The sequence below is a fragment of the Maniola jurtina genome, chromosome 10 (assembly GCF_905333055.1).
Source record: "Maniola jurtina chromosome 10, ilManJurt1.1, whole genome shotgun sequence".
NCBI lineage: Eukaryota > Metazoa > Arthropoda > Insecta > Lepidoptera > Nymphalidae > Maniola > Maniola jurtina.
Window position 1 is genome coordinate 5,064,032 of NC_060038.1, and position 27,567 is coordinate 5,091,598.

General features: G+C 35.2%; 1 protein-coding gene and 1 long non-coding RNA gene across 3 annotated transcripts in view; one reads left to right on the plus strand and one right to left on the minus strand.

The window, feature by feature from the left end:
* Positions 1-27,567, minus strand: part of LOC123869010 (suppressor of lurcher protein 1-like) — a 297,510-nt gene that overhangs the window by 165,375 nt on the left and 104,568 nt on the right. The gene's annotated exons all lie outside the window — the stretch shown is intronic.
* LOC123869015 lies at positions 25,847-27,458 on the plus strand. 2 transcript variants are annotated; one of them, XR_006796797.1, is made up of 2 exons: positions 25,847-25,898; positions 26,934-27,458. It is a non-coding gene; the product is annotated as an uncharacterized LOC123869015 (long non-coding RNA). The 2 variants fall into 2 exon arrangements; XR_006796796.1 differs by lacking the exon at positions 25,847-25,898 and adding an exon at positions 26,006-26,132.

Here is a 27,567-nt window from a genome sequence, read left to right on the forward strand (position 1 = left end):
GCCGATGCCCGCGACTTCGCCCGCGTGGATTTAGGTTTTTCGAAATCCCGTGGGAACTCTTTGATTTTCCGGGATAAAAAGTAGCCTATGTACTTATCCAGGATATTATCTATCTCGATTCCAAATTTCAGCCAAATCCGTCCAGTAGTTTTTGCGTGAAGGAGTAACAAAAATACACACACACACACACATACAAACTTTCGCCTTTATAATATTAGTGTGATAATAACGTCATCATCATCATCATCATCATCATTATTAAACGACAGACGCCTACAGACTGCTGTACATAGGTCTCTTGTAGGGACTTGCATACGCGAAGATCTTGCGGCCGCCTGAATCCAGTGGCTCTCTGTGACTCGTTTGATGTCGTCCTGTTCAGCTAGTGGTGGATCTTTCAATGCTGCGCCTTATACGATGCGAGGTCACCGTTCTAGCACCTTGGACCCCATGTCGGTTTTTTAGAACTATGTGCCCTGCCCGTTGCCACTTCAGCTTCGCAACACGCTAAGCTATAAACTAAAAACATAGAATTTCTGTATCTCCTGCACAAATCCCTTTACAGAGTAATTAGGTCAGCAGAGGAACACCGCAGTCCTAATAGGATTGCCATTCCTTACTTTACACCAGAATAAATTACTAGTCTGCAGTTTGCTACGTCTATGAATAGAGAATTTGTCATAATTTCTAGAGCAGAAATGTCCCGCAAAATGGACTAAACCAAAAACAAATTCACTAGTGATGGTTTTCTGCAGTCTGTCAATAATTTGATCTCTCAAAATACAAGTGTAAATTAAAAATTTATAACACCGCCGACAAGTGAAGGTTACATACAGTAACTAGAAAAAAGCTGATAACTTTCAAACGGCTGAACCGATTTTCTTGGATTATAGCTAAGAACACTCTCGATCAAACCACCTTTCAAACAAAAAAAAGTAAATTAAAATCGGTTCATTCGTTTAGGCGCTACGATGCCACAGACAGATACACAGATACACAGATACACACGTCAAACTTATAACACCCCTCTTTTTGGGTCGGGGGTTAAAAAAGGATTTGGCCATAGTCTACCACGCTGGCCAAGTGTGGGTGAGCATAGATACTTGACACACCTTTGAAAATGTCACTATGGACAACTCTTAAGCATGCAGGTTTCCTCACTTTCGCAAGCGATACTTAGGTAGACTCCAAAAAGGTGCATGTATGGGATCGAACCCCGGAGTCCTCGACTTGGAGGCGGACGTCGTAACCATTAGGCTATCACCACTTTACGCGAGATAAAAAGACATACAACATTATGTTTATTTCAAATCTTCATAAGTTCCAAGCGAATATTTTTAGTCCTGCTATCCATTCATTGGGTGGAGGAAATTTTTAGGTGCCTGACTTATGACATTTGTTTTTCCAATTTAATGCAAGTTAAAGATTTTTTTTACACATTATAATATGTGTCTGAATTATTAAAGAAGCTTACACCAGAAAAAATAATGAAAAATTGTAGTTGAATGCGCTCAGACAATATTAAAATACTAATTTAAATGTGCATACACAGAGATGTTCTTAATTAGAATTGCACGCTACCAAATTTTTTCTTTAAATAAATGGGTGCGTAATATTCATAAAAATATAACTAGCAATTTTAGATGGAAATAATAATAATTTTACACAGGCACCTCGTTCACTCTACAGGAATCTAAGGGGATTTATCTATAATACTTATTGTAATATGAGTTTTTAAAGGTATAAAATTATGTAGGTAGGTACACTACACGAAGCGAAACGTGCGTCGAGTGAGTCTTGGGGGATTTGTATGGTGGCGCGTGTTGCTAATTTGGTGGCTGACTTTTCCTGCATGTTTAGCAGTGGGATGGCGGGCGGTAGGTACATACTTTTTGCACTATATAGATTTGTCTGTTTCAGCGGATTATAGCAAATTCAGCTTTTGGTTCCTTGTACATGGACTTCCGCAAAGTAATCCCTGTTTACAATATTTAAAATTACGTGTCCCATTTCTAAATTTTCCATCCTGGAGACCACAGCTTCAATTTAGAACATCTCTACTCTACCTATTAAGGTACGCCTCGTTTCACTATTGTCTATAGTTATAGAATCCCTGCTTAGTTTTACAGTAGAATAAATAACGGTGAGCCAGACCGAGCACCGCCGTAAATAGCTTGCTCCGAGAATAGAACCTACCTTAGCGACATGCTAAAATTTTAGCTACCCTGGCTTAAATTGTATTAAAAAGTATTTTTATTTTACGACAGATAAATGCTTGATTGTGACGTGATATCTATGATGAGATTTAGGTTTTTGGCGATGGAGAATAAGAAAGTATTGGTGATACCTATGTATAGCCAGTTAGTGGTAGAGCTGCATTGCTACTTTTACAGTTATTACATAATATAAGCTCATGTATGGGTTACCTGGAAGAACTATAGTGATAAGATCATTCTTTGTTTAAAATATTTATCGTTGACTTCCTTTAAATATTATAATAGTAACGGCTAATATTAATAGTAACAGCAATTATTTGGAGTCACGTGTGACGACGAGGAGAATCTTGCGCTGGACTCATGACCTAGTAGTGCCTTAGCCTGCGAGGCTGGTTTGCTGCGCAAGTGATTTCAATTATGACGTCGTTGGAATATGTAACAAACGCGCCACAACGGAGCAACAAACACACACATACACACAATCTGGAGAGTGATATATTCTCATGAGATATTTAAAAACTTAAACTCACGTGGACGAAGTTGCGAGTACATATATTGCTTATAATTTCAAAAACAAGTGCACACACTCAGTCTTTTTATTTAGATAAAATATAGGGACAGTGCAAATATCTCGACTGTAAGAAGATTACGTGAGCGTGTGTATAAAGGTCACGGTAAGGCTCTTTACGCACTACATCAGAATTCCGAACAAAATCCGAGAATTCTAGATCCAAAGTGGATGTATTTATATTGGGGGTTTGCACACTAGATCTGCGTTTCATTTTCTGAAACCGAGAATATTTCCAATTCACGCACTTGGATGAATAAATACTCTTCACGCACCGAAATAATTAGATTACTGCAGTTTTTCAATTAATCAAGGAATATTAACAAGTCTGCTTTTTGACACAGCAAAAAACACGAATATTATTTACATGTGTGCCATTCCATTTACTTATCTTGTATCAACGCTTGCGCACTGCGTTTTATTCAATTCCGAGCCCTTAGAATTCCGAGCCATCATGCGGGCGGTGGTGGCAAGAACCATTTCGTCGAAATGGACAAGGTATCCAAATTCGATCCGAGTTTTCTAAAAGATCAAAATTTTACTTTAATTTAGATCGGGTGCAGTGCGAAAAGAGCCTGAGTTCTATTGACACTCTTTTTGTTTACGCAATGAAAAGGTTTTGTTGCGGATTTTCTCCGTTTTCCTGGTATCATGAGTAGGTACAAAGTATAATTTCTGTGCTGTTATGATCCTCAAGTAAGCCGAGTTGACATAACCGGAATAAGCCCGGAGCTAACGTATTGATTTAGGTATGAATATGAATGTTGCATGAAAACGACATTAATGCTTATTGCGTGACCTTATGAAACACACAAACTGGCCTCGTCTACAATTTAAAAGTCGCTCAACGTACTATTGAGCGAGCTATGTTGGGTCTGAGGGATAAAATCTAGAACGAGAAAATTCATAGAAGAACAGAAGTGACCGATGTAGGTCGAAGTATTAGTAAGCAGAAGTATCAGTAATCAGTATGCAGGGTATGCATGCTATATTATTTTTTCGTAGAAACGAAAGCTGTATCTGAGAGCAGACGTGTTTTGGAGTGGAAACTACTGGCAGGCGCAGTGTAGGATGGCCTCGGGCCTGCTGGATAAATGACCAAAACATGTGGCGGGAGAAAAGGAAGGAAGTGAATCGTGTTTGGTGGTGTGCTCTTATAAAATGCTTATGTCAAGCTGTGGACGTGTATAGGCTGATGAATGTAGGATATGGATAAAACACAATAACGTGCGACAACTTTTCCACAATCAACCTTAAATCAAGCTACCGGATAAGTAGGTCATCATCATCATCATGATGAACATATTATTATCGTTGGTTCACTATTGCGCATCAGGTTGAGAAGGACTTGGGGCCTAAGCCTTAGGCCATAGTCTGCCACCCTGGCCCAGTGCGGATTGGCAGACTTCACACACCTTTGAGAACATTTTGGAGAACTTTCAGGCATGTAGATTTCCTCATGGTGTTTTTCATTCACGTGAAAATACTAATATGTATGTGGATATTTATATTTTTAAATTTAAGACAGAATTCAAAAATGGAATAAAATGTAAAGGTTTGTTCCAAAAACATCGTAAATCAAGCGCAATGCATAATGCATTAACCATACTGGAGTCCAGATAACTTGGAAACTATGGCCATTATCTTTTGCCTAATACTTTACTGCGAAATAATCTGCAACAGACTACACGTAAAAACGAGCTTTTAATAGCTGCTGCAGTTTCCAAACTTCTATAAAATTAATTTTCGGTTAAAATAGTATGCACTAAAAATAAGTCCTAGTAGTCTTTTCTTAGGTTTTTTCGAGTGTTGATGTAGTACATAATATGCATACGTCGTATACGTCTAAACGCAGAAGGCGCTACAGAAATATAATGTGCTGGGTTGTTTGGAACACACAAACGCATTGCGTGACGTTATTACCAGATTTGTGCCAGAGTGAACTAGTCATACTATACATATAATAATTATTCCTTAAATATTTGAATTCAACAAGGGAGAAAATCCCATCTCGTAAAGTGTAATTTCCGAATTTTTATTTTACCAGGGCACGTCGAACATTGATTGAAATTAATGGCTTCCGTGGGGAACTAAATTTGAGTGTACTTATAATTGGAGTTTGAAAAATGTAATTTACATTAGATCCCAAACGATCAATTTAAAGAGAGGAAAACCAAAACCAGAACGATTTTAGATTAATCATCGTGATTAGAACGATAGGAGCAAAAATACTGAAACGTTCTCCCGACGATGGCTATCGAAGAACGATCTGACTTTCTTAATTTGTTTTGCGATAGGTAATTTCTATATTTGATAAGGTAACTTAATTGTTTTAAGTGATTTCAAAAGTTAGTAAAGGTAAATAGGTTCGTAAAAAGACTAGCTATTAAAAATTGTAATATGTTGTGAGATTTTGTATTGCAATTTTTAATAGCTCAACTTAATTGCTGTTTTTAGAATCTTTCTAAATATTACCTTTTTCTGTTGAAAATCATGGTGAGCTGATAAACCAGCTTTTCCCCTCTGTTTAACTCCTGTTTGAGATTTAGGTCAAGCTCTAGATCAGGTTTTACTTAACCAATCTGAATCAGACTTAGCGACGTATGCTAGACGTGGACCTAAATTACGGAAGGTCCATTTGAAATGCTTCAGTTGTTTTCCTGATATGGTCGAACAAAGAAACCGACAAACATGAACAAATTAAGAGGTACCTAGATTTAACTCATAATGCAAATAAAGTACCTACCCTACCTATTGTGTTTTATTGTATTGTTATTAGACGTCGCATGTAATCAGCTAGTACCTGATATCTAAGACCTCGTCCGAGCGGATTTAGATTTTAAAATTCCTGTGGAAACTAATTTTCTGGGATATAAAGGAGCCTTTGTCATTCCTCTAATATTTTATTCTGTCCATGCTACGAGTATAAATTACGCCAATCCGACGCTCCGTTGCAGCGTAATTAAAGGACTAAATATAAAATCAACAAACAAACACACTTTTGCATTTATCATATAAAATGTATCTTCCGCATCATCCAAACATGCGCGACCAAAGCGACTACGAAGCGGGAACGACAGTCGCTTGCCTCCCGCGATAGGTATTTAAAGGCGCTATGCACACGTCAATACGTATAGGAGGTTCACGTTGTGGACGCTCCCGCATCCCGCTTAACGCGCAGATGTGGATGTAGCTTTAAATGGCAGCAATCTATGCAACTTTGTAACACTTGCTCGGGTATAACTCATAAATAAACATATTATGTTATCATGGATCGCAAAATTCTGAGATTGCATCTAATTAATGTGCGTTATAATTAGGATGTTAATATTTGCATGTGTCCAAAATAAACGGTTTTGATCTTGAAACGAACTAATGTGGGGACACTACTGTGTTTATTTACCCGAAATAGCTTGTTGACGTCCAATTAAATCAGGTGACAGCCGTAATAAATTGATATCAACACTAAAATAATTATATGTTTGTAAACAAATATTTAATACTGGATTGTTTAATTTTGTAGGATTTTATTTTGAAAGTTAATCTAACAGAAACTTAAGTATGTTTTTCATATGTACCCAAGCTGATTTACTGACTTCACTACTCAGTAATTAGTAGTACTGACAGCAATGCAATGGCAGTTCTTCTGGTGCTGCAAATGTTTGTGGGTGGCGGTAATGACTTAAAAGCAGGTGACCCGCCAGCTCGTTTGTTCGCGTTTTTATATTAATAAAGTAGCGTTTAGTCTACATCCAGTATGTGATAGAATAATTCTTTTATTTCCGTAAACTAGAAATGTTCTTCAGCAAACGCTACAAAGGGTACTTTAGCACGTAATCAACACAAATGTTGCCTCACGTCTGTTTGTTCTTTAGGTTACTAAGCGCGCAATACTCTCTGAATTCCAAATTTAGCGCAAACTGTGTACCTATATTGTGTTTGTACTTCGCGTGCTGTAGGTATTATCTAGTGTTAAATTGTTCGTTGTTTGTTGGTGGTGAGGAAATCTGTGTGCCCAAAAGCTCTCCATAATCCATCCATACTAATATTATAAATGCGAAAGTGTGTCTGTCTGTCTGTCTGCTACCTTTTCACGGCCCAATACTTTAACCGATTCTGACAAAAGGTACAGGGTCAGCTTATATCCCGCGGACAGACATAGGCTACTTTTTATCCCGGAAAATCAAAGAGTTCCCACGGGATTCCTAAAAACCCATCCGCTTAACCGATTTGTATGAAAGATACCTAGGTAGCTTACGTCCCTGTTCAGTTCGGGTATGTACCTAACTGCAGATGACTCCAAATAAAACACATTACACTAGATGATAGTTTTATTACACTTTTGCTGTTTACAATGATCATGGAATTCTGAAAATCAACACTCCTATCGAATACCTCGCCAGACTGCTTCAGTATACATTGTACCTAACGCTTATAATCAGTCAAGATTGACAATCTTATTGAGATGCTGAACGCTTAGTGAACGAAAATAACGGAGATCATTTTTCTACTGATGTGTGGACGCGAATGCAGCTCTTGTCAACTCAAACAACAGAATTTTTGTACAAACAGCAGAATTCAATACGTGAGTATTGAACTGAGGTGGTACATTACCTCTACGACCGTAAAACCAGCTCGTCCGCAAATATTAAGGGCGTCATCTCACTGTATATATTTACGCTGTGGCTGTATCGAACATCGGTGTCAATACTGTACAAGTTAACCGAGCTGTGTAAGCAAGTGTTTCGCTAGCTGTTCGCTTGTTCACACACTGAGGTTGACATATGGACAAGGATATCCTAGGTGCTAGGTAGGTTATACTCCTAGGTCATACCTATTCGTATGTTCTATTTGAACTTCGCTAGTGATTTGGCTGAAATATGAAAGAGCATGGATGAAGTAATGATTTTTTTTTTCTCTCTCGTCTGGCTTTTACAATGATTAGCCAATGTCAAGTTTGTAGTTATTTGTAACAAGTTAGCTAAACTATACAAGTATGGACCCCGTCTGTGCCGGCGCTCCCCGACATACGCACGGCACCCCCTTAGAGCGCTTTCCAGTCAGTTTTAACAAAAAAAAAAAAACACTCCAAAAAGTCACAACACGCGCGCCAGCAAACGCCACCACAGACGAAGTCCTGAAGTAATGATATACTTAGTAGAATTTTGAACGTAGATTTTTTCTTAAATCAGACTAATATTATAAAGCCGAAAGTTTGTATGTGTGTGTGTGTGTATGTTTGTTACTCCTTCACGCAAAAACCACTGGACGGATTTGGCTGAAATTCAGAATGGAGATAGATAATATCGTGGATTAGCACAAAAGCTACTTTTTATCCCGGAAAATCAAAGAGTTCCCACGGGATTTCAAAAAACCTAAATCCACGCGGACGAAGTCTCGGGCGTCAGCTAGTGTTGAATAAGGTGAATATTGGGTTGCTATTCCCTCGCGGCTTTGTAGGGACTAATAACTATGCGGTAATATTTATATTGCCTAGGGTGTTAAAAGTCTACTTTATAATTTTTATAGTAGTCATGTAAGAGCTATTTTTTGAAAAAAATTATTGTAAGCACCTTTTTGTAAATTTTGTATTAGATAGAACCTACATTTATGAAACTTTAATACTTACTTAACTTTGAATTCTGTCTTCATTCTACTACATTAGATTATAGACTCGAAGTCTGCCAATTTCCGAAGCCATTTAAGATTACAAAACCACCACTTTATAAGTACAAAAAGTTAATTTCATTGTGACCCTTATTTCTTAAGCAATAAGATTCAAAGTGGTTCTGTCGTTGAAACCAATTTCAATAGAGCTAAATAATTTCTTTCGCTTTCGGCATTGTTTTTATTGCATGGCTCTAACTCATGTCAGCTGGCTAGGCCATTTTTATTAGAGCCGTTACATGAAGCCTTTTTATTACCAACTTTTGCTCTTATATTGTTATCTGCGACTTTGATTTGACTTTTTAACCTTATGTTACAACGTCCAAGGATTGCTCAAAATTTAACAATACAGTACTTAATAAACTTAATCCTTTAGAGATTAGTTTTCTAAAAAATACCGAGTAACCTGCCTGTATAGAAATTAAATTAATCCGAATTTTGCTTTCCCTCATAATTTTCATTGAAAATTGTTTCATCTATATTTTCTAACTTTTGTTGTTAATAGATGTCCACAAATAATATGATATCTAGTGAGAATAATTACTGTCTGCAATAATGTTGTCTGGATTCTAGACGCAACGTGTGAAATAAAATTTTGTGAATACCTACACCCAGGAGCACGTCAGCCACAAAATATAAGACCATATTATATAGTTGCAACTTGCTGGGCCTTTTCTATTTGCATTGGCATTGCATCCATCCAACGTATCGATTCCTACATTGCAAAAAATCGCGCGAATTTTTTTCCCCGATAGAAAGTGAAAGCTCAAAATACTGAGTAAAATTTTCGAATTTCGCTTCGCCAGTGTGATTCGACCCTTAGACCACGAACCCTAATATTGGTGTGTACATCAAAAGCACATAAATATTACCAAGTCCCCCATTTATACTGGGAGAAAATTACACCGGAATACTTATCAACCCTAACCATCTATCAAGAGACCCAATAAGGCCCCACAATTGGGCCAACTTTCAATAAATATCCACCAATGGTATGAATAGCCATAATATTCATCCATGACAATGTGACTTTATCAAGGGTCTATCGAATATTTTCCCCAATTTATGGTGTGCCTTTTGCGAGATCGGACAGTAATGTTCATATTGGTTTCAAAGAAATAGGGTTAATGCTGAGAGGATAGTCTTGATTACGGTCGACTCTGATTTGTTAGAATTCAGATATCAAGTTCGGGGTGCCCTATATATTACTCAAAACTTAATAAACCCTACTACAATTTCAAGTTCAAAACATTTTTGCTGTCTTCTATAGGTAGTAACTCGTTCTGTGAGTTTTGTGACCTCCTTATAGTAAAGCAGTACTTGGGCGATTTATGTGAATTAAATATATTTAGAAAATTCCAATTGGAGGAAGCGTTAGTATCGAATCAAGTCCAAAACAGATTTTTTAGAATTTTGTCTATCTGTCTGTTCGACAGTTTCGGAGATAGAGGACGAAACTTCTTAAAAGGTAACAACAAATCAATCGCGATCAGTGTATTGCAGAAAGTAAACATACCTAACATAATATACAACACTTTTTAATTTCTTCCCTATCAGTAACAGGCAGACAAAAATTTGGTACCTAAACTTCTCAGTACAATTATGTTGAATTAGCATGCTTAAACAGACAGATTAACAATGTTATGGGGTCTATATCTATTATATATATATATATATATATAAAATTTTCAAAATTTATTTAATGTATCTACGGAAATCGTCCAGTTATATTTTTATTATATAAACTTTTGTATATCTATACAGATACATGAATGCAAGTATTCAAGGATTCTTAAATTCTTAGCAAGTAATTCTTAGTTTCAAACACAATATTTGTAACATTTGAACACTTGTACGAGATAATACACTGCGCAAAGCTCTTACTACAATATCCGAAAGCTCTCCGTCAAAATGTAGGTACAGTCGCGGTATACACCCAATTTTGTGAAATAATCAAAAAGTATAGTATAAGTAACTACAAACTCTAAAGCTTTCAAGTTCGTAGAATTCTTATAGTGCTAAAACCAATACCTATACTATTTATTTTTCTCTAAACATCTTAGACCACTATTAGATATTGTTACTGTTATAAATATATATTGTTCATAATAATTATTTTTCTTACACCTTGTATTTTATGGCTAGTGAGATGAAAGTTGTATGTGACATAAGTGATTTGTTTCTAATACCTTTGAATCCCTCACTTAACTCAGGAGTTAAAAAGAATACTCGGCTATGTTTGTTGTGGGCTCTTCTCATTTTTTACGTAATTTAGAATCACCATTACATCATTATTTTACAAATTCAACAATTGACAACTGGCACCTGACTTGAATAAAAGCTTTGAATTTGAGTTTAATTCGGCACTCGCTACATAATGAGCTTTGTTCTCTTGTTGCACAAATGATTACTGTCCTCCAGCCATGCCTCAAGATCGTTTCACAGGACGTAAGCCCATAAACACATAATTTTAAAGAAGAAAATTATTATTTTCTCCACGACAGTACAAGTAAGATATGCGACGCGCGTCAATGGGTGCAACCAATCGGAATATTCGAAGCGTCTTGTGAATTTAGATACACTAACATCCCGCCGCTCGCTACCTGTACTAGCATGTACAGCATGAAATATGAGTGCTGAGATGTGCAGTAATGTACGTGCCGGCACTTTAGCGCAATCCGCATAACGTCAAGACTTAGTTCTTAAGTGTTCTAGGAAGTGCTCAACAATTTACTTTCGTACATTAAACAGCATCACTGCACTTGCGCGTAGAACTTTACTGTATAGTTCTATAATACTGAACCAAGAACTTCTACAAACAACTATTGAACTGTAGTTTTAAATCAAAGAATCGTGATTTGAAGTATGGATTTATTTTAGCCTTCACATGCTGTTCATATAGTTAAAAAAACCAGCCAAGTGCGAATCGAACTCACGCACCGAGCGTTCTGTACCTTGAAAAGATAATGTGTAAATATTGATAGGATTGTGTATCCCATATCCATATTTTTGACTGATGACTGAAGTCTGATTTTCTTCACAGCTCCAAAAAGTTGTAGGCTTGAGTATTTCATGCTAATTCCACCACGCGTTCCTTAAAAAAAGGGTTTTGAAAGACAGGCAAACATACAAACATACAGACAGACAACAAAGATCCTATAAGATTTCTTTTTTCTTTTTTCCTTTGGAGTGTTATAGGGATCCTAAAAAGGAATAAAATATTTTCCAAGGGAGGCAATCACTTTTGCAATGTGCCTCAAGATACTTATTGAAAATGGGATGGGACAGCCGAGTTATGGAACAAAGGAATTCTTCAAATGCTTTGTTGACACTTTTTGAATTAAGGCGATTTGCCAGATCTCTCAATGGAGTAGAAAATCAAGGATTTTATGCTGCGTAATGATTGATCGTTTAATTTTATTTTTAGCCCAATTTTAGTTGTAATTTCTGATCTTATTAAAACCTAGGGTCTTTTAATCATTGTTCTTGTAATCTTCTTTTGATTGAATGTTATTTATTGTATTGAATAGGTATTACTATCATGGTTTACAATCCCGTAAATACTTTTTATCCCGGAATATGTCATAGGATTTTTGAAAAATCCAAGTAAACGCGGATGAAGCCACGGGCATCATCTAAATACATAGACAACAAGTTAACAAATACATATTAATACATTTTTTCACTAATGTACGTATATTATAATCATACATTTCTTTGGAACAAAAATTAAAACAGAATGATCGAGAAAAATCCAATTACAGTGCTAACTGTTGAGACAAAAAACAACCAAATTCATTTGCAATTTGTTACTTTACCCGAGTCTTTCAAACATTGATTGATATTAATGACTTCCTCGGGGAACTAATTTGAGTGGATAATAGAAATTTCAGAAAAAAGAAACCGGTCAAGTGTGAGTCGCACTCGCACACAAAGAGTTCCGTACAAAAAATCTTAGCCTAATATGATAATTTGCAAGTTAATGACGGACAGTCCCATCTTGACGTGATTTAGTAAACCAATTATTTGGTAGGGAACACATATCTATAATTTTTTTGTGATATAACCACAAAATTTGATTTATGACATTGCTACCTGCCAAATAGCATGATTCAACGGGAAGTACCTTATAGATTTTGGTTCCCCCGAATTGACAGACATGACTTACAGACAGACAGACAATGCCCTGATCCTTTATGAGTTCCCTTTTTCTTTTTCAGGTAAGGACCCCTAAAAAATAATACTTATCCCGACCAACCAATTAAAAGGGCGAGAGCGGAACGTTTTCCGATTAATCATCGTGATTAGAACGATCGGAGTGAAAATATTGAGACGTTCCCCCGACGATCGATATCGAATCACGATCATGATTTGTGATTTTCTGAAACTTTCTACCGTAATTTATGGATTCGATAGGGAAATTGCGTTAAAATTACTTTGATAGTAGAGCTTAAAATATACTAAATTTGGTAGGTAATAGCCTATTAACGACTAAGAACTAAGCAATACTTTTTTGGGTTCCGTAGTCGAAGGGCGCAAACGGGACTCTATTACTAAGACTGACTGATCCATCAACGCATCAACAGTTTAAACTACTGGGGTTAACTGACTGACTAACATAGTATTTTTTGAAATTCTATCCCAAAGGGGGTTATGAGATAAAAAAATTATAATATGAAAGTCTGTAATTTGTTTGATACATCCATGAAAATTGGTATAAGACCTTCGGGTTAAAATTAAAGAATACGTGTTTCATGTGAATGATGTCATGTTTGGGACGTTGTTATGGAAATTCTATCTCCACACTGATTTTCAAAATTCCACCCGCGAGTGCAGCCCCGGCGCGTTCGCTAGTTTATAACAAAACGGGTATAACAATATATGTATATACAAAACAACGTAACTGAGTGCTAAGTATTCTAAGTAAAATAAAATTAGCTAGAAATTTTGAACTAAATCCTTTTATTATTTTTCAGTTGCAAGCCATTCGCAGCGGGCGCTTAATCCAAAAGATCTGCACTAAGTATAAATTGTCACACGTTAGTAAATCAAAGTAAATCCTGTCAGTGAGTAGGGATAACGTCTAAACCTCGGGACGCTCTATCAGACTTTAAAGGACTTAGTGGAAAATAAATACGGATTACTTCCCTAAGGCAGACGGGAAATTACGATTTATGGGCACAACTTTATGACTCATTTTGATTTTTCCTTTTGACTTTCAGTTGGCCGTTTCAGGTAGGTAGGTATTGATGCTTATTGAATTCTATTCTATATAAATTTCAATTTGGTTCCTCAGACTTCAGAGCGTTTCTGAGAAACCAAATTTGATACATGGACAGACAGACAGATGGATAACCCCAAAAATATATTTTTAGTTCTGTTGAAAATGTATTGTATTAAGCAGAATTTACATTATGAAATTAGTGGCACGAAATTAATTTCACGGCATTCATTTTATTATCAATTGTAAGTGTAAACATCTTATTTCGTAATGCATTCATTACGAAATTATGTTTATTTCGTAGTGTAAATTCCGCTTAAGGATACAAATACTCATGCAGTTTTCATTTTTACACACACATCTATAAGTAATTTATTCCGTACAGTATTAGCTGGTATTATTAATGTTATGGCGCTATATTGTTATAAAGAGCGTAAATTGCGAAATATTATGCGACTTTTATGAGCGAAGGAGAAGGGAGGCGAGAGACGCGAGGTCGATTTTTATTCAATTTTAACATTTACGCGGGCCGTAGCTTTTTCATATAAAAGGTCGCCTTTTAAAGCCTGACTTAGCATATTTTATTTTTTAAGATATTCCTTGGGAAAAAGGTGGGGAAATTAAATATCAAAATTAACTCATACCTAGCTACTTTTTTTAAAACGTTAGAATAAAACTTATAGCTAACCTTACCTAATAATTATGAACTGTACAAATAAATCATGCCTGCATGAAATGGTGCCCAAGAATACTGTCTCCATATCTGCTTTAGACAGTCAGGCTGCATAAAATTGCCACTTCTTCTATCACTAGAGCACGCAAATAAAAAAATAAATAAAAAACTAATGAAATGTCTCGTAAGAATTGATTACACTTCAACGACTAGGTACAGTTTTCGAGCGTTTTTTTAATTTTCTAACGTGCTTGACGTTAGAAAATAGTCTTAAAATCTTTGTTACCTACACATAGTATTTTGAGTAGCATAGTTAATTTATTATTATAAATTGGCTCTCGTGTCACTGATGAGTATAATAATTTAAATATATTATATCATTAGCATCGTACACTCATGGTTGTGGTTATAACCAGGTACGCGATTACTGAGAGTTATCGTATTACTAGAACAGATTAATATCCCGCAAAATGTTTATAGTGTATTCTCAATACTTAGGCGGAAACCTGTTTAGGTTTTCTTACTAACCCCCGACCCAAAAAGAGGGGTGTTATAAGTTTGACGTGTGTATCTGTGTATCTGTCTGTGGCATCGTAGCGCCTAAACGAATGAACCGATTTTAATTTAGTTTTTTTTGTTTGAAAGGTGGCTTGATCGAGAGTATTCTTAGCTATTATCATCCAAGAAAATCGGTTCAGCCGCTTGAAAGTTATCAGCTTTTTTCTGGTTACTGTAACCTTCACTTGTCGGGGGTGTTATAAATTTTTAATTTACACTTGTACGATTTGAAATTGGGCTACCTGGACTAAAACTTGCAAGTTATAAGTGCTTTTATTAAATTCGAATTCATATTCAAAATGTTTTTATTCAATTAGACTTTTACAAGTTCTTTCGAATCGTCAAAAGCATCTACCACTGGTTCGGAATGCCTTTCCTACCGAGAAGAACCAGCAAGAAACTCGGCGGTTGCTCTTTTCATAGATTTGATATACAATATTATGTTTACGTCCGACTCTGTCCGAGTGGATTTAGGTTTTTTAAAGTCCCTTATTCCGGAAATTCAAATAGTTTCCTCTTGGATTTTCCGGAATAAAATATAAGGAAAGCTTTATTTGTGTCAAACGTGAAAATGGTTAACGGAGGGGCCGTGAAAGTTTGACATACAGAAAGATAGATAAGTACACACATTTTGGAATTTATAATAAGTAATAACTAATAGTATGGATGGATGATTAGATATTATGATCGTCGACACGCCGTCCCGGAGGAAGGACACAGATACATTTCTATTACCTTATTTAGCATTCTGTGGTCTTACTCAGTGCGCGACTACGCAATAACCGGATTAGCACGTTGGAATCGGTGATGACGCTGCAAATGTGTGTAAATCAAAAGCTCAGTTCCGCTCCGAATTGCCGCACATTCAAAATGGCTGAATAATTGCCGTGAGTCCTGCCGACATTTTCTCTATTTACATAATTTATAGAGGCAGCTGCGTCTTTGATACGTCTATTACGGTACCTATGAGATGCAATTTTATTAGAATCATCAAGTAATTTTTTTGAAGTTTTTAAGCATTTTGGACGATTTTTGAATGAGTAACAAGTGTAAATTAAAAATTTATCACACCCCCAAGTGAAGGTTACAGTAACTAGAAAAGAGCTGATAACTTTCAAACGGCTGAACCGATTTTCTTGGATTTATATAGCTAAGAACATTCTCGATCAAGCCACCTTTCAAACAAAAACAAACTAAATGAAAATCGGTTCATTACTTTAGGAGCTGCGATGCCACAGACAGATACACAGAAACACACGTCAAACTTATAACACCCCTCTTTTTGGGTCGTTGGTTCAAAACAAAAACTTCATGGTTGCGTCACTGACATGCTAATGTTAACAGAGCATGTAGAAAAAAAATATCAAAAGCGTAGCTGTCCTGTATTTCATCTCAATCGACTAAACGGATGGGCCGTGTAAAGGTAGCAGACAGACAGACAGAATAGTTTCTCATTTATAACATTAGTATGGATTTTATAATAATGAAGGGCGCTTTTAAACATAGTGATACTTGTCTTCAGGTGCATCGATCTATCAATATAATCGATTGAAAGCTCTTTCTTGCTAATACTATGAATTCTTAAACCCTGGATTTATATTCAAACGGAATCCCGAACACAACGAAACTTGTTAATCTATATGGAGTGCGGACCCAACTTCAAAACTCGCTTTATATGCACAACTATTAATCCACTATTATTAAGCTAGAACCAAACAGAAATTTCAACTAGTGCAGAAGTTTCGAGTACCCCATATTAGCTCTGAAGTTAGCCTTTCGACTGTACATGACATAGCTGTTATTATTGTTCATACAATTGTTCTGGTATTTTTCAAAAGTAGTTTTCCAAAAAACCACAGTTTCCAAAAACCAAAAGTCTCTTAAAGATTGAAGCTATACCGAAATCTGTCAATTCGCTAGCGTAGCGGACTATGGCCTAGCCTTCTCATTTTGAGAGGAGACCCGTACTCAGTAGTGGGCCGGTAATTAGTTGACCATGATGATGATGGATCAGAAAGACTTCAAAGAAAAAAAGAGAATGATGTAAGTATTCAAAAAGAGAAAGGGTTTGATTTCTGCATCGTGCTGAAACGCTAAAATGGTTGACCGTTCGCTTCTCTGGTAGAGTGGTCCTACAAAGTATCAATTAGATAGCTTCGTTTTCATGTTCACAGCTTGGTTATATGGTATACAAGCTGTTCAAAATGCGAATATTGTAATTATGATTAGCAATAATTATTCCGGCAGATTCACGCAAATGTGGAGCAAAATTGTGTGTTGATTTAATTTGCCATCATTGACTGTAATCACGTTGTTATACGTAACACTTACAGAATAATAATATGTAATTTATTTTAGTTATTGTATAAATTAACCAACTCGCGGCTTCGCTTCCGTGGGAATTTCATAAAATCCGTAAATCAGGACTCTTCTTTTTAACCGACTTCAACAAAAGGAGAAGGTTCTCAATTCAACGGTATGTTTTTTTGTATATTTGTTACGCGATTACTCCGATTTTGTTTGGTAAGTGATACTTTCGAGGTGGTTCCATTTTAATTCGGTAAAGATCTGATGCCTACCTTCGGAGATAGAGAACAAAACTCCTCAACGGGTAAGAGTAATTGCTCACGATCGGTGTAATGGTTTAGTAAATAGTAGGCTTTTAACCAGGTATAGCATATTTAGAGGGTACAGTGAGGCCACTAAAAGTTGTGAATAAAAAATGTTCAAGCGAAAAATAAACACCAACTTCAATAGCACAAACACTAAAAAGTAAACAATAATGTTTGTTTCTACACGTGTATGTATGTATGAAGTCGGGTGAGTATAATAAAAGAAATTAGAAATCAAAGCATGAATGATTGATTGATGATGATTTCTAAAGATGAGTTTGAGTTACTCAAACTCATCTATGACCTAAGTTTTTCGGACATTATTTTCGGTCTTTATTCTACTGAATAAACACCGAAAATAATGTTTTATTTTTGCTTACAGCTATCTCCTGCCTAAAGTCTAAACCCAAGCACAGTACACTTTGGCTCAAGTAATAAATCAAATTGTAACTTTTGTCATAGTTAATGTCGCACTTTGTGCGTGATATCAAGTTTTATGACTCAACATGAGACACCGTAGGGACATTAACGTACACACTCTTGTAAACTTCTGGAGCTTTGTTAAAGGCAAGTGTGAACAAGTTTTTATTTCCTTCAACAAAAATGGGTCTCATAATATACGGACAACGTAGATATACAGGGCGTGGTTCGATCCCGGGTTCGGACTTCTAACTTCTCAAAGTTATGTGCATTTTAAGATTAGGTAGGTACTTGCTGTAACGGTGAAGGAAAACATTGCCTGAGTGCTCTCCAACAAGTGTGAAGTAGTGACGACCCATTGACTCAGTAGTGAGCTGGCATGGGCGATAAGTTGAGAATGACAAAGGTAGAAAAATTTCATGCAAATCATAATACAAGAAAACATTTACTACGTTCGCTTTTGAATACATTTTAAAGCTTAAAAGAAATTATTCTTTCATATTATGGTAATTTCGAGGTTTTGTTAGAACTTAATGTGAAATGTAAATTGTTAGTTTTGTAGAGCAATTTCAAACTCTTAATATTTTATTTCTTGCAAATAGAATTATGCTTTTTAAGAGCTGTTATTTATTTATAAATTAGCCAACTCGCTCTGGATTCACTGAATGGACGAATATCTGAAAATCTTTAGAGAGAGCATAGTGAAAAGGATAGTGGATTTAGACCTGCCATTTTAGTTTAGAGATTGTTATAACAGAATTAGCCACTGTAGGTTCACATTTCTAACTCAGTGTGGTATTGAATCGAGTGGTGTCGCCACGTCCTTTCAGCGCCTATTTACCTATCCGCCAAACCACATAGTGGTAGTGTAACTACATAGTGGTAGCCCATAGCCACAATGGCTTGGTGCAAATTGTTTCATAGCGCGACATACTTTAGGCTGATACAAATTGAGGCAGCTTGGTTGATTCTAGTGGATCCAAAGCTTTAAGTAATTTTTCGAAATCCCGAAGGTACAATACAAATAATAAATTGTAGCAATTCTAAGGAGAACCCCGTTGTAAGTTCAAAACATTTGGCTGGAAACCAGGAATGAGCAAACATGACGCATCTGGGGTTGCTAACTAGATCGCTAAAACAAACTAACGTCTCATTTCATAGGTACATAGTACTGGGTAATTGCCGGCTTATAACGTTGGAATAGATTGTGAGCAATCTGGCAGCTGTGATAGAGTATTTTTAAACCCCCGACCCAAAAAGAGGGGTGTTATAAGTTTGACGTGTGTGTCTGTCTCTGATGATCGTGTGATCTGTGTATCTGTCTGTGGCATCGTAACTCCTAAACTAATGAACCGATTTTAATTTAGTTTTTTTTGTTTGAAAGGTGGCTTAATCGAAAGTGTTCTTAGCTATAATCCAAGAAAATCAGTTCAGCCGTTTGAAAATTATCAACTCTTTTCTAGTTACTGTAACCTTCACTTGTCGGGGGTGCTATAAATTTTTAATTTACACTTGTGTTGTGTTAAAGTAATTTAACAATGTGAATATAGGTTACCTAAACCTAACATAGAAACAAAAAAAAAAACAGAATATAATAATCTCAATTTAAAGTGTGAATGACTATGAAATACTGTATAAAGCTTTTGAAAAGACTTTAGGTACTGGGTTTGGACGAGTTTTAACTTAGAATATTATGAGTATCACGTACTCGTAGAAGCTCACACTCAAGACTTAACAGTATGGTCACGTGGAGATTGATAGCTTACTGTAATACTTATTATATCTAGCGAAGTGTCCACTAGCAATATTGCTTAAATTACTGACTCAGTTTAGGCAATTCCAGAAGTTGCCTTGCCACGAGGATTTACACATTACAAGTGATATTGTCGGATATGATTTCTGCAAGTTCTATAATATTGCTGGTGGACACTGCTTTATGGTTTTGTTTTAAAATGAACTCAAACTGGGATTGTATTGTAAAAACAATCCAGTTACTACCAGATGCACGACACGTATTCGATACGGTTATACCTACTCAGCAAAAAGATTTAATACATCAGATATCAGTAAATTGTGATCTTGCATTTTGAAACACACCTTTGCGAGATTCGATTATCGTCCTTACTTTTAAGAGGCACTGAACATATAATTCAGCTAGGTAGGTCCAATACCTATGGAGAAAGAGGTTAGCCACAATATCCAGCTCGGCTGGGCAGCGTTCAGCAAACTTCGAGGTTCGAGCTGTCTTCTTGTCCAATATCCCACAGTGCTTGAAGATCAAAGTCTTCAAATGGTACGTGTTGCCTGTGATAACACTATGGATCCTAGACATCATCGCTAACTATGGGCCTCATAGGAGCTTACAGTCACTCGGCGGGCGATGGAGAGAGCTAAGATTAAAGTTTCTCAATGTGATCAAAACATTAATGAACATCCATAGAAGAATCAAAGAAACCAATATAGCTCAACGGGTTGTGAAGCTAAAGGGGCAATAGAAGAGACCTTTCGGTTGACGATGACGATGAAGATTAACAATATAATCGTTGATTTACAAGCCTGTCGAAAGCGGTTTCAAACTTTTAGTTTTAAAACAACTTTAAAAATACTTGATAAAGTATCGAGTTCGCAAGTAAATCGAAGTACCTCGTTGACGTTAGTTAAATGTCACGTATCCGCGCGAGCTTTATCCGCCGTGGCGCGGAGATTGATAGCTTATGTGGCGAACTAATACCTACCTATACCTATTATACGGTTATATTGCTGAACGAATTTATTGTATATCGATTTTTCTTTAAATTTCGAGCTATTAGACTAAAGTAACAAGCTATAGACCTTTTCCCATGCAATCTTTTCATATCATATAGGTTGCTTGAACTCGTATTTCTTAACAACTGTAAAATATTGTTAAGAACCTAAGTACATGATATTGCCAAGATCGAATTCTTAACAAGTACTTTTAAATGTGGAAATAAGCAGAAGTTATAATTTGGAATATATCGAGTTGTAAGTTAAACGAGACTTGACTCATGAATATCTTTTCATCGCGCTCATTCAATAATAAGTCATAACTGAGTAAGACATAAGCGTATATTCACCGCATTACCAACTTTCTCTCTATATTGTTCTTTCATCAATTCCGAACGAGCATTGTAACATTATATAGGTACACCTCCAATTGAATGTATTTGAAGCGAATTCGTTACATTATTCGAGCTAAAATTTAAATTTGATACTTAGCAGACAAATGGCATATTTTCTTGGAAGTATAAAGTAACATTACCTAAAAAAATCTTGCAAAGTATATGTATTGCAGTTTATGTTACGGTTGGAAGATAAAATGCGTCTAGTTTTTGACCCCCGGCCCAAAAAGAGGGGTGTTATAAGTTTGACGTGTGTATCTGTCTGTGGCATCGTATTATTATATAATTTGTCTTAATTTGTCTAAATATTGTATAATTTGTCTTCACTTTTATAATATGAATGTATGAGCTTTGCCTATCTGTAGTTTTAAAATACCTTTTGTATAAATAAAACTTCTAACATCTGGTCCATAGACCTACTCTTCTGTTGTTCTAACTTCTGGACCTGCCACCCAGGCAAGCGTACATTCCAGCTCGCCTCGAAGCGCTTCGAAAAAGAAGCTTCTACTTATTATTTCGAAATAATAAAATCGCAGACAATCACAAAGGCCAGTTCGTAATACAACAGAAACTATGTCCTTCGGCTTGTAGGTAGGCATACAATTATTTCAATTTATTCGTCTACTTAAAGCGTCTCTTAACAAGGTACATAACTGTTTACTGCATGACTGCATTCGAGTTCCAGTGCCTCTTTTATGGTCCTATAAACTGAACAATTCAGCTGAGGTTCTTGTTTGAATGGGAAATAAAGTCGTTCATTCATACATTCTCAACGATTCGCCGATTTTCTTGTTAAAAATACAGGGACGGATTTCGAAGAGCTATTTATTTCTACAGTCAAAAAATCAAATACAAAGTAACTTAAAATATGTATTCAGAATTTCACCGGGTTGAATGTTTCTCGAAGAAGATTCTTACTCTCAATTTTTAGAGTTCCGTATACTTACCCACCAAAACAATATTTACTAATATATCTGATCTAAATTTGATCTGTTTCTCACAGCTGTTTTAGTAATAAAATATAAAACTAGGAGAAGCCTTTGATTAAAAAAAATTGGTTTATTTCTTCGAGTGGTACCACGTCGAATAGGTATTTTACACGTATTTTAAAACAATTATGAGGTTTCTCAGATAGTTTTTGGAAAAAAGTACCGCTTTCAAAATAATGACAATCGTTATTTTAGGGTTCCTTGCCCAAAGGGTAAAAACGGAGCCCTATCAATGTTTAGCAACTAGTATGGCTGCGGAACTCTACCTTTTTGCATGCTCAGAGTTTGACACGCACAGGACTAGTTTTTTAAAGTAAGTTAGTGGATCGTGAAATCGACCATTATTTTCGAAAATCCCAAGGAAAATAGTTAAAAATAGTTTCTACGATCATTACGTAAGAATACTGCGTCTGCGCATGTTTGCAGCATTAGATCCCACTCATAATATCCTGCATGTCATATTAAATTCAAATTTATGAATGTTCAAAGCTAAGATTTTAATTAATCACATGCGCAATAGAGGCCATGGCTTATGTTATTTAATTTTAATTGAATTTATAGTTAATGCCCACCAATGACCTCTATGTATAATACTAATACTAATAATAATACTACTACTACTATTTGACAGTTTCGTTTTAGTTTTAGAATGCCCTTTTATAGGCAGGTATTAATTTAGTTTAATGCTATCCGTGTATTCTTCAGCATACCTACCAATAGACTATAGAGACTTTGGAATCCGTTGAAATCAACATATTTAATTAAAAAAAAAAATTAAAGATCCAATACAAATGTTACAGTATGCTCTATTTCGAAATGTCATAAATAAAGTTACAGATTTAATTACAAACACGACTGACAATAATTAACAGATTAACATAACAGTTATGTTCATATAAAAAAAAATGTTGGCAATATCCTCAAATGAATTGGGAGCACGAACATGTGACATCTGTTCCCCAAAAATAAGCGGGAGAAAAATACAAAGATAACAATAACCTACATTATTTTTGATTACGCGTCTTAGCTTTGATGTCTACGGACAAATAATACGTAGTTGGTAGTATATATTATTATATCTGTTAGCTGTGATAGCCTGGTGGTAAAGACGTCAGCCTCTTTGACTTTGCTTAGACTTAAGTTTTGGTTAAAACGGGACAGATTTATGTCGGCGATATAATGCTGTCTCGTTTTAACAGAGTCTTAAGTCTGAGCAAAGTCGAAGTATGCTCTATAGACCTCGGCCTTAATCTTTTATGTTAAATCCCCTTTTATTCTGAGAGGAGCCTCATGCTGGCGATGGGTTGATGAATGAATTATCACCATTACATCATTTATCTTATAAATTCAACAATTGACAGTCAAAAAGTGTCGAATGGCACCTACTTTGAATAAATGTTTTAACTTTGACTAATAAATACATGGATCAAAGAATTAATTTTGACTTTGTTATGAGTCGTGCTAGGTCGATAAATAAAAAAAAAACATAAACAGGATACTAAGCTGTTCAAACACACAAAGATTTAACAAGAGAGAATTTTTCTGATGTTTTCATAAACGCCCTTTTATTTTCCAAACCACTGAACAAAGGAATATAGGGAAATTAATTTAGCTTTCACAAGTACTTACCTTTGTAAAGCCAAAATAATAATATACACTCTAATAAATATTATTATAAACTCTAATTTAAATGAGAAGCTCATTGCGGTAATTTTCAGTTGAATAAATATTAAATTACAGAGAATATTAAAAAAAAAAAACAAAAATAACAAATAATAAACAAACATTACTTAGTAGAAAATACTTCCGGTATTTTGATTTTTATTACATCACTACGAGTATCTAATAAAACATTATTGACCATTGTATCGAGATCTACAGTCTGTTCTATTATTTCCTTATTATTATTTCTCCGATTTTAACTGTTAAATAGGTAACCTATAAACTCAAATCATTTATTCAAAATAGGTACTATTGTACTCTTTTGATGGTCAGAATTGTAAGATTTTTAAGATGATAATCGTGGTGATAATTAATTACGTAAACTTAAAACTAAAGCTTCAAGGATTCCATATAATATATTATATGAAAAGAATAGATGTTTCATGTCAAACTTTTTCTAGGCACGGGACCCTGTTACCACCTATTAGCCTCCGCTGTCTATTCGTCTCTCTGTCTACCCTTCATACCCATCCATCCCATAAATCAAAATAAAATAATGAAAATTAAATAATCTTGTACGATGCTGCGGAACTCTCGTGTGCGAGTCCGACTAGCACTTGACTGGTTTTCTTTTATTGAAATGAGAAAGAGAGAGAAAGTATATCAGCTCGTGTCAGCTATTTATAGCCATAAATAAAAAAAGTATGGCATAAAATAACTCTAAATAAAATATTGAGTTCCTATAAAGCCGCATTCGGACAGTTTTTAAACATAAATATAAATCAAATGAACATCGCCATAGATGTGCAAAACGGAACCGCTTTAAAGCTAACATAGCCATTCAAAGGAACTTCAGTTCCTTTCAAGATTCACTGTGATTTCTTTTTACTTTTATTTGCTTGACTTCAGCTGCAGACTATTTGAAACAATAGGTACCTAGAGTAAATCAAAAGGTTATAAATTCATATGAGTTATCAGTTATACCTATACCTAAGTGGTTAAGTTCATATTATTACTACCCATATCATAAATACGAAAGTATGTTTATCAAACAGGAATAATCATTTTAGTTTTACGAGTATACCTACAACTACAAATTTAGGGCCTCCTTTATAATCTCTATATAACACTACCCATAGGCACCCACATTATAAATGTGAAGTGTCTGTGTAACTTTAGTTTTAAATATAGGTAATTAATTATATTATTATCACCATTACCTGATCTGCCTACCATGTTACCATGTTATAAATCCAACAATTGAGAATCAAAAAGTGAATTATTAGTCTTTGACTTCGTTGGTTTATTGGTTTGTTGCATGTCTTTCAATTTCGTAGCAACAGAGCAACTGGTTGAGACAATTTTTTGCGTAATTAAGAAAATTGATTCACATAACATTATTTGAATTTACTTTTTCTAGAGATTCTATAGATTGAATGTAGGTTAGGACAATAATTTAATATAATGTAATGAATTCCGTAACAAAAAGGAAACGCCGAAATGAAATCGGGTAAAAGCTTTGTAAATAATAACAGGACGTGGTATGATATCTCGGTTATAAGATTAAGCAATAATAAATAGGGAAACTCGTAGACGACATTTGTACGTGGGATAATTTTCCTTTAACATGCCGTTTTCCTTGCGAGGAATACATATTGACTTTTTTATTACTCGCTAAAGTAGACCAGTACCGTTAGTACAACATTGAACACCGCATACATGGTTAATAGTATCGACTACTCCCGACTGCCAAGGTTAACGTATTATTTCATAGTACGAGCTAGTCCAAACGGACAGTTTTCGACAGAACGACGATACTAACATGTGGAAACGTAGGTCCAACTTTTGTCTCACTTACACATTCACAAAAAAGTGGGACAGATATACGCTGCCATTTTGTCTAATTTGGCATATATTATTTCGTTTTTTGACGCTATTGACAGATGATTAACAGCGTGACAGTGACAGTCAAGCGACACCCACCGCCACACTCTATGGTATGTTTGTCTATGGTAATTCATCTATATTCACTCTGAAATCACTAAAACACTGGTATCCAAAGCCAAATTTTCGTCAGATTAAAAAAAGTTACCGTTCTGTTGTCTGTTAAAGTGAAAATAAATAAAAGCAAACTGAATGAAAGGATTTTAATATACAGAAGTTTATTTAAAGGTATTCAAGAACTAGTGATTATAATATATATTGTATTTAGGTGTGTAGGTACTATTTAAATAAAATGCAATGAGTAATAATATCGTATGTCAGCTTTATATGTACGTTTACTCTCTTGATATCACGTCTACATAGGTTTTTTTTAGAATAATAGCACTTAGTAACTAGATTAGTATGTACTTAATAGGTACATATAACTATCTACATACCAATCTCTTGTTTTGGATAAGGGAAGTGAGTAGTGACCCAACCTATAGAGAAATCACAAGTGCAAATTAAAAATTTATAACACCCCCGACAAGTAAAGGTTACAGTAACTAGAAAAGACTAGAGATATAACTATCTACATACCTTGATTTGAATTAGGCAAGCAAGTGGTCAGGTTTCAAGAGTATCTAGCCACCTATAGTGAAATCATAACTTCATTATTATTTTGTACCTACTTAAATAACTAGTTATATTCAGCCAATTGAAACTTATTAGCTCTTTTCTAGTTACTTGTAACCTTTACTTGTCAGGGCTGTTATAAATTTTTAAATATTTATGCTTAGTAACTTACAAATATGCAGAATCAGGACATTGAGTTTAAGCTGTATGTCAGAATAAAGTGTATCTGTTTGTCTGTCTGCTAGCTTTTTACAGCCCACCTGTTCAACCAATTTTGACGAAAGGTACAAAGTTCTTGTATGGCGGATCTTCTTCGCGGAGATGGACATTGCTGATGTTTTATTACAGAAAATAAAACAGTTCCTATTGGATAAATCCGTGCAAATTAAGTTGTCATTATTATCATTTATTTGGTATGGAGTATTTATTTTGGTGTCATACTGGACTACATCAGACTAGGTATCCTGGAAATCAAAGAGTTAGCACTGGATTTTTAAAACTTATAAGGGCATCATGTAGTTATTAAATATTATAAATAACACTAAGACTACTATCTATCTTAGTAGATAAATAGTAAAATAAGAAGAATATTACCTAATTGTCTAATTAGCAGTTTAGAAAATTAAAGATCAATAATTCCTTTTTCAGTGAAACCTGAGCTTGAAAGCCTGTGGATTAGTGCCTAATCCACTTTGCTAGAAGATTGCATTGTGGTGTTCCTGCATTAAGACTACATTCTACAGAATAAGCTCCCATAAGCTGTCAGTGCAGTAACACTCCTGTATAATTTTGTAATAATATAAAAATTTAAAATTAAATAAATTGTTTTTTATAGCTAGAACCAGCAAGAAACTCGACGGTTGCTCATTTCAAAGATTTGATATACTGAATGAGTTATTGGTTAGGTTAGAGAGCTGTGGCAGGCATGCCAGTCTTCATTGTTATTTTTTTATAACCACTTCTTGAATGACCTTCCCCTTTTCTCCTCACCCTATCGAGGGTAAAAGTTTTACCAATATCAATTTTATCAAAATTAAAAAATTCAATAAAATAATCCATCTGGGAAGGAGAGGGATTGACTTACCCTCCTCTCCCTCTTGCCCATCCCACCCCCACTTACGTCCTATCGAGGCGGCATGTTTCAAAATATTGAGCCATACAAATAAACAAAATTTAAGTCTGTATGTTACTGTAGTAATCGTTAAGCTATAAGTAATCAATTTGGTGTGCTAATCTTTGAATTGACAGAACCAATTTTGATGAGACTTTCACAAGCAGTTGG